General features: G+C 43.7%; 1 protein-coding gene across 1 annotated transcript in view; it reads left to right on the forward strand.

Annotated features, from left to right (window-relative positions):
- Nucleotides 1-7,050: 7,050 nt before the first annotated feature.
- The window catches only part of LOC109914794 (neuronal-specific septin-3-like), a 149,326-nt gene continuing 147,313 nt past the window's right edge, over nt 7,051-9,063 (forward strand). The window contains exon 1 of the mRNA XM_048609683.1: nt 7,051-7,175. The gene's annotated coding sequence lies outside the window, so the exon portion shown is untranslated. The remainder of the gene's footprint in view (nt 7,176-9,063) is intronic.

The following is a 9,063-nucleotide window of genomic DNA, read 5'->3' on the forward strand; positions in this document are numbered from 1 at the left end:
AGAGCAGGCTAGTGGCTCTGAGCCACGTAGAGCAAGAGGATGCCAGCTTTGATCCTGAGTGTACTTGGCTACAGCTTTGATTGGGGCACTGTCACTGGCTTTGAAACTCCTGACGAGGGAAGGAAACTAAACCAAAGTTCTGAGGTCCTGACCACCAGCTAGTGATGTGCATAACCACATTTGGATGAAGCTCGGCAGTATTGTGGTCATCAGTACTCACTCTCTCTTTCTGTCTCTGTATGTCTCTCTCTCTTTCTTTCTCCAGGATTGTACTTGAATATTGCTCCTCTAAGTTTGGCAGTGGCTGGAAATTTGGTCACTCTGCATGAGATATCCATGGGTCTTTTCTGTCTTTCTTGGCTTTCCCCATATGGTGTGGTTTGCCGGCATGTGTTATGCACTGTTTTAAGTTTGTGCGTGTAAATGCAGAGGGGAGTTGAGAGGGGTAAGTGCAGGTGGAGAGAGATATGGTCGGAAAGACTAGGGGGTGAGATGTCTCAGGGTGCTCGACACCTTCCCAGATGCTCCTCCTCCACTTTGGACAATCTTGGGTCAGTGGTTCCCAGGTGTCTGTGGGATTGCAGCACTTCCCCAGTGAGGCCTTGAGGGTATCGCTGAAGCGCTTCCTGTGCCCACCTGGGGCTTGCCTGCCATTTTGAAGCTGGGAGTAGAGCGCTTGCTTGGGGAGTCTCATGTTGGTCATGCAGACGACGTACCCAGCCCATCGTAGCCGATCAAGGATGGTCAGTGCCTCGACGCTGTTTGAGGACGCTGGTGTTGCTGCATCTTTCTTCCCAGCTGATTCACAGGATCTTGGTACTGCTCCAGCGCCTTGAGGTGTCTGCTGTAGACAGTCCATGTCTCAGGGCCATATAGGTGTCATGTTGCTCATTGTACTGGTGGGAATTTAGTGCAGCAGGATGAAGTTTTGTGTGTGTGTGTGTGTGTGTGTGTGTGTGTGCGCGCGCACGTGCGCATGTGCTTGTGTGTGCGTGCGCATGTGCATGTGTGTGCGTGTGTGTGTGCACAATTGCGTGTGTGTGTGCGTGTGTATGTGTGCGTGAGTGTGCATGCATGTGAGTGTGTGCGTGTGTGTGTGTGTTTGTGTGTGTGCATGTGAGTGTGTGCGTGTGTGTGTGTGTTTGTGTGTGTGTATGTGGGAGAGAGAGAGTGTGTGTGTGTGCATGCGTGAGTGTGTGTGTGAGAGTGTGTGCGTGCGTGCACCCTTCTAATCAAGTTTATTGTTGTAACTTAATTTTCCAGGGTAATTTTGACAAAGCTATTCCAAACGACAGCAAATACTGTTGTAGCTCCATAAAGTTGTGTTTTTTAAAACTTAATTTTGAAAATACTTTTCAGTGGCTACACAATGTGCGCGAGGGTTGGGTTTCCACTTGTTTGTCCTTGTGAGATCAATAGAATCCAAGCAGAATATACCAAACCCAAGGAAAAGGTGAGACATTTTAAACAAAGTACTTTCAAAACCAATCATGTTGGTGTTTCCCCAATCTTTGGTGCTGTTTTAAGATTCAGTCAAATGGATCAAACCCTAACCAGAGAATTGACTCTCGCCCCAAATCAAGGGAATGAGCTTATACTGAATGTGCAGGTGTTCAGTTTGTGCCGGGTTTCTTAGGTACACAAGCACTAGTAAACATGCTTTGCAAGCGTTTTTCAAAAAAAAAACCCATTAATTTATTTAATTATTAAAAGTGTTTTTTTAATTATTGTTAATAAGTTTGATTATTTCTGAAGAAAGACCCATTCATCCTAACCCCATAAATTCACCTCCTTGTCCAAGTCATCTATCTCAATGCAGTTAAAGCGATAAAAGAAGCCATTGATAGAGACACTGCTGAAAGGTAATTTCATTGATGCTGATACCTTACTGGCATCAGATTGTCCAGGAGTTCAGTCATTCTAACACCAGACAGTGAACACTATGCTTTCATCGAAAATATCCGCTGGCGCTTGGAAGAGAGCATTTACATTAAATAGAACTCAACTAATCGGGAGGCATGAGGCACAGTTATTGCTGGGCTCACAAAACTTCACAGGGGGTCGGCTGTCTTGTGTGAGGCCACATGGTGAGTTTCATGCACTTAATCAGCCATGAGATGGGGATGTGGGATCTAATCACAGCTGATATCAACGTACCCCCATTTTCCAAGTGAGTTCACAGGTATTCAGCTTGATTGCTGAGACGAAAGCTACCTGAGCAGTAAAATCTCGCTGTGTATAACAATGTGACATTCAGAAAGCAGCAGCTGCAGTATTGCAACAGAGGGAGCAGTGATTAGTAACACATTAGCAATCATCCCACTTTAGGTTGTGGTACCTTTGTGATTTTTGGTCCTACATTGAGCTGTAGATTGCTGATTTTTACAACAACTTCCAAAAGCTCATTAACTGAGAATCGAGGAATCAACAGAAACTGGTTACAGCATAGACTGAGGCTATTCAGCCCACCGTGTCTCCACTGGTGCCTCAAAGGAGCAATTACCATGTAGCCTTCCCCCGCCTTCCGCCTGCAACCCTGCACAATTTTAAGACCATAAGACACAGGAGCAGAAATTAGGCCATTCGGCCCACTGAGTCTGCTCTGCCATTCAATCATGGCTGATAAGTTCCTCAACCCCATTCTCCTGCTTTCTCCCTGTAACACTTGATAATAAGACCATAAGACGTAGGAGCAGAAATTAGGCCATTCGGCCCACCGAATCTGCAGAGCAATTAATGATGTTACTTGTGACATTGTTGCAATGTGGAAAATGACCTATTTAGTGGTGGGATTAGTGGGGCAATGCGGTTTTCCAGCCTTAGGAATGACGCTGTTGCTGCAACTTTCTCAAAATGGGACATCATGATGGTTTATAGCCACAATCACTTCAAAGCACACATTGAAGTTTAAAGATTAAGGTGGGACTCCTTCAGTGACCCATTCATGTCTATCCTGCTCGTTTCTGCATGGTTTTCCACATTGCAACAATGCCACAAGTAACATCGTTAATTGCTCTGCAGACATAGAGTCATACAGCACAGAAACAGACCCTTCGGTCCAACCAGTCCATGCCGACCATAATCCCAAACTGAACTGGTCCCACCTGCCTGCGTTTGGCCCATATCCATCCAAACCTTTCTTATTCATGTACTTACCCAAATGTCCTTTAAATATTGTAACATCCACCACTTCACTCTGGAACTTCATTCTACACACGAACTACTGTCTGTATAAAAAGTTTGCCCCTCATGTCTTTTTTGTACCTTTCTCCTCTCATTTTAAAAATATGCCCCCTCGTCTTGAAATCCCCCACCTTCGGGAAAATACACCTGCCATTCACCTTACGTATACCCCTCATGATTCTATAAACTTCTGTAAGGTCACCCCTCAACCTCCTGCTCTGTAGTGGAAAAATGTCCCATAAGTCGGGGACAGAACTGAAAGTAAGCTAAGGAGAATGTTTTCTCTGTTGTGCAATGGTGTAGTTAAAGTGCCCCACAGTCAAGAGTTGCTGGGAGTTAAGGAAAGTTGTTGACTGTGATTTTAGGAATGGGGGCAAGATCATCTACTGGTATACCTACCTCCCTGTCCAATTTTTGCTGCTCAAGCGCCCCTACGCTGCCTTCCTGAAGGGAATGTTGGTAAATTGATTCTTTTCTTTTCAGTTGTATCAAAGGGGAAATCTTACATTCTTTCATGGGATATTGGGTGTCACAATCGTTTATTGCCCTTTCCCTAATTGCATTGATAGAACACCTTCTTGAAAAACTGCAGTCCTTGGGATGTAGGGACACCCACTGTGCTGTTAGGGAGGGGGTTCTAGGCTATTGACCCTGCAACACCGAAGGTACAGTGACATATTACCAATTCAGGATGGTGTGGGGCTCAAAGGAGTGCAAGGAGTGGTGTTTCAATGTGATGGCTGCCCTTCACCACCTAGAAATTGAAGGTCAGGGCTGTGGGAGGTGCTATTGAAGAAGCCTTGGTAAGTTGCTGCTGTGAATCTTGTAGATGACATAAAATGTAACTGGAGTATGCCAATGGTGAGAGCTGTACTGCAGATACTCAGAAATGTTAAAGTGCACAAGGAGGCCTTTTGGCCCATCATGACTATGCCAGAGACTGTTAGAGAAGTGTTTTTTCTACATTTCAGAGAAGTGTGGCAGTCCTTCCAAACAGGCCATGCTGGCATTTGCCTGCTTCGTAGCTGCCTGTGATCTGTTTCAGGGTCAGAGGAACACAGCCCTTCTCCAGCCCCCACGACCTCGAAGCAAAAACTGTCTCTGACAGGGCCCTTTATACCAAAATGGGCCTACCCAGTCAGGAACATACAACTCAGTAACAAAATAAAAACCCAGTGCTTTGATTTTCAGTCTTTGTATTTGCCACTCCAACATGGTTAACAGTCTGCAATCCATCAGTAATGTAAGGGTTTGAGTCAATCGGCCATTGATTGCAAAGTTTACTGCTAGAAATGAGCCATAAGAACACACATTGCACAGTGTGCATTACCTCAGCTCTGGGATAATACTTGTTTAAAAAAAAAGTATTAATCAGTTACCTTGTCATGACAAGTTCGGACCAGTTTGTAGGGGTTGGGAGACAGTGAAAAGGAAATAAGTCAGCTGTGATTCAGATACAGTCAGGGGATTTTCTTATGTTCAAGTGTCATCATGAGTGTGGGAAATAAGCGGAGGACAAAGTGGAAAAGAAGCAAATTGTTAAACGTGTCATTACTAAGTGCCAGCATTGCAGCGTCTCATTAAATGCCTGCATCTTGATAGGCCATCTGACCCTGATAATTCAGTTTCTTGAGAAGTTCTTTCACATTAAGCAGTGTATTAAGAGAAAGGTGGGAAACAAATGCTAAAGAAATATACTTGGATAATTGCAACCTGGAATGAAGACGAAAGGACTGTACAGGAGGGTTTCCAAATCATGTTTTTGATTAACCAGTTGAAGCTATGCATTGTGAAAACACAGTTTATTGCCCAATACTGTTTAAGTAACACAGCCAGAAACGGTGACTGAAGGTGTCCGCCTGGAAGCCTCTGAACAGCACTGACACTCAATTTCTGATTTGAATTGCTAATGGCTATGGAAGAGACTGAGCCAATCAATGGGCTGAATTTTACAGATCCCCGACAGCTAATGTGAAATGAGGGAGGGAAACTCGCAAATTTCAACAGGAGGCAAGCTCACTTTCTGTACACCCACCTACAGTAGAACAGCTATACTACGGTGGGCACCTAAGACATTAGACTGCCCACTTGAGCTTAAGTGGACAATAAATGGTCCATTTTCTATGTTTCTATGTTCTGGCTGCTATTTGTCTCTTAATCAACCCCACTAAAACAGGTTATCTGCTTATTTTCAAATTGCTAAAATCGTGGGAGTTTGCACAAATTGGCCGCTGTGTTTCCTAAATTACAACAGGCACCAAACTTCAAAAGCCACACGTTATAGGATGTCTGAAGGTGGCAAAAGGCATTATAAGAATTCAGGTCTTTTTTTTTTCAAATTGTACGAAAAGTTGTTGTATTCAGCTTCTGAGGGCAGTGCTGGCAGAAGGAGCAGACCGACCTCCTCCTGTGCCATACTAGGCTATGTTCTTGGGCTGAATTTTTTAGGCACCATCAATGATGGAAACAGAAATATACACAACCCCAAAGATTCTAGCACTGCCTAGCGTGTGAGTTTCCCAGTTTGGTTCCGAGCAACCTTCCGCCCATTCACTCCATCTACACTTCTCGCTGCCTCAGAAAGGCAGCCTGCATCATCAAAGATCCCTCCCAGCCTGGTCGTAATCTCTTCCAACCTCTTCCGTCAGGCAAAAGATACTAAAAGATTTAAGAACAGCTTCTTCCTCACTGTCGTTAGACTTCTGAATGGACTTCACAAGTTTCAAGTCTAATGTTGATCCTGCTTTTTGCGCACCTTCTTTACAGCTGTAACTTTGTATTACTCACTCCATTCTATAACCCTATGATCTTTATATGTTGTAATCTGCCTGGACTGCACGCAAAACAACTTTTCACAGTACCTAGGTACATGTGACAGTAATAAATCAGTAAAAAAAAAGAAGGCTTGCAAGGCTCGTACTGCTGTGAGAGCACAGCAACTGGTTCTGCTTTTTAAGAAGCTTATTGTGCACACTGCAGGGATTCCAACTGGGATTTTCAAATCTGGGTTCTCAGTTCAACAGGGACAACTTTAACACCTGGAGCTGGCACCATGTGGCAGCTGCAGATGACAGCTCTCTATTTCTCCCTATATCCAAACCTTTTTATATCAAAAATAACCATAAGAATTTCCTTCTCCTCCTCTTGTTTTTGTGTGCGTGCAATGGATGAACCAAAACTGAAGGTGATAGATGGCAAAAGTGCTGACTCAGTAAAAGCTCTGGAGTAATGGTCATTCATAGCTGTGCTTTACAGCTCACCAGGAGGCTGTGGCTTCGATCCCACTCAAGACTTGCTCCAAAACCCAGGGTTGACACTTCAGCGCAACTGAGCACGACATTGTCTGAGATGCCATCTTTGAGTGAGATATTAAAACCCTCTCGGGTGAGCATAAAAGAACCCGTGGTCGTATTTTGAAGAGAAGTGGAGAGTTCTCCCCAGTCTCCTGGTCAATATTTGTTGCTCGACCAGTGTCACCGAAGCACGTTACCTGATCATGTTTTCGACACTGATCATGAGATCTCAGTGCAGGCAATGCAGTTGCCTCATTTCCTACATTGCAATATTGACTGTGTTTTTCTAAAATGGACTTCAGCAGCTATAAAACACTTAGAAATGCTTTGAATTTGCCAAACGTACATTATTTCCCCTCCCCCAGAATTATTCAGCTAAACACGGAAGATCCAAGATGACTTTGCCTTCCTTGTGCCCAGAATACTCAGGAGCTTGCTTCGGTTTCACTTTAAACTTTAAAAAGAAACCCATCTGTGTACTACATGTTGTTGTCATCACAAAGAGATCAACAGGAAAGAGAGATTCATGCTGGAGGAAATACATCATCATTTTAATATTGAGTACTTGTGGCTACACACTAACACTCTCTGTGCACACGCTATAATCACTGTGACTGCTGAGCTGCAGCCTGGAGCAGTCAATGCACTGGTAGGGTATTGAAAAAGAAGCCAGCGTTCATAAGACCTTGGATAATCTGGGTAAATACATGCTAACATGTTCGTCGTTTAGCGTTGCTTCATCAGGGCTCTGTAAGTGATAGTTGCTGCAGTCTTGTGGCAGTTTGGTTTCACTCCTGCTCAGCCAGAATTTTGTGGCGGGTTGCCTGTAGGGAAGTGAGTTGTGGAGTGCATAGTGGAGACGTGCAGCTCCTGTTCTTTTCTTGTGTCCTTTATACTTGAGGAAGGTACGATTTGCTATTCTGTGCACTCTCCACTGTGGAGATTATGGTGTTAGTTTTTTTTTTAAGAAAAACTGTAAAAGATGGAACTGTCTCCCCGCTTAGAACAAAATGATAAATTGTTGGGAAAGCTTTTACAAGTTGTCATAAATCAGAAAGTTGCATTGTTAGTGTGGGTGAGGGAACTGAAACAAAATTGGCTTGTGACATCGGTAGACAGAACTAAGATCATTTAAACTGAAGTGCACATGTACAGATGGATGATTGTAAAAATATACTGATATATGTTATAGTTGGTGTGTTCTGCAAATGATATATTTTTCAGTTACGTGCAGGAATGTACACACAAGTGGTATTGCTGTGAAATGTGAAAAAGCCACAGGCTATAGCCAATGTGTTCTGCACACCCAACAGAATTATCAGTGGCACACATTGGTACTTGGTGATCTACATTATTATGTAATGCCTCGATTGTAAAAATTTTCCTTCTTGTGTTCCAATCCCTGTGATCTCCTCTCATCCTAACCCCTTGGATTGCTGCACTCTCAAATTCTGGCCTCTTGCCTCACCACTGGTTTTATTTTTAATTATAGTTTCTGTCTTGGTCCAGATAGTATTTGATTACTGGTCTAATCATAGAATCTCTACAGCGTGGAAGCAGGCCGTTTGGCCCATCAAGTCCACACTGACTCTCCAAAGAGTATCCCATCCCCCTACCCAGTCCCTTTAAGCCTGCATTTCCCATGGCTAATCTAGCTAGCCACACTGTATGGGCAATTTAGCATGGCCATCCACCTCATCTTTGGACTGTGGGAGGAAACCCACACAGACATGGGGACAATATGCAAACTCCACACAGGCAGTCACCTGAGGGTGGAAACGAACCTGGGTCCCTGGCACTGTGAGGCAGCCATGCTAACCGCTGTGCCACCATGCCGCCCTATCTTCTATTTTCTTTATTTACTGTATCAGTGGTGGCCATGTCTTCAGATCTTGAATTCTACCCTAGCTCTCTCATCTCCTTTAAGGCTCTCCTTAAAAGCTATCTCTAGCAACTTCTGGTCACCTGCCCTAATATCTCCATATCTGTAACTCTGTGGCAAATTCTGTTTGATAGTCCTGTGAAGAACCTTGGGACATTTAACTTAAAGGTGCTATATCAATATAAATTGTTGCAATGTTGTTGGAATGAGTTGAATAATTATTTCATATTCACAGCCTAATCTGTTGGTAGAAACTCCTAGTAACCTTATTGCAAGTCCTTTTGAAAGTCTCTTTCAAACTGAGCAATAATCACATGTTATCAAGTGAAATCTGGTGATATACAACTTTGAATCCATCACCAGTCATTGTACTAAAAATGCTTCTTCTTTCCAGACTCAGGAAAAGCTAATAAGAGTTGGGTCAAGGCAGTATGAGCCCTGAAGTCTGCTGTGCTATTCAATGGGTGGAATCTCGTAGAAACTTGAGCAATATTGGCCATGGCGAGAAATCCAACAAAGGCCATCTTGGATATTGGGAACAACTTGCTGCATCTTTTAACTAGGTTCTCGGTGTCGAAGTGAGATTCTCGCGAAGTAGTGATGACCCACATTTCAAATGGGATCATTGCTTGTTAAGGATCTTGTTAGCTGCAAATGTCACTTTCTCAATAGAGATAGTAGGAACTGCCGATGCTGGAGTCGGAG

The sequence above is a fragment of the Rhincodon typus genome, chromosome 21 (genome assembly GCF_021869965.1).
Source record: "Rhincodon typus isolate 14 chromosome 21, sRhiTyp1.1, whole genome shotgun sequence".
Taxonomy (NCBI): Eukaryota; Metazoa; Chordata; class Chondrichthyes; order Orectolobiformes; family Rhincodontidae; genus Rhincodon; species Rhincodon typus.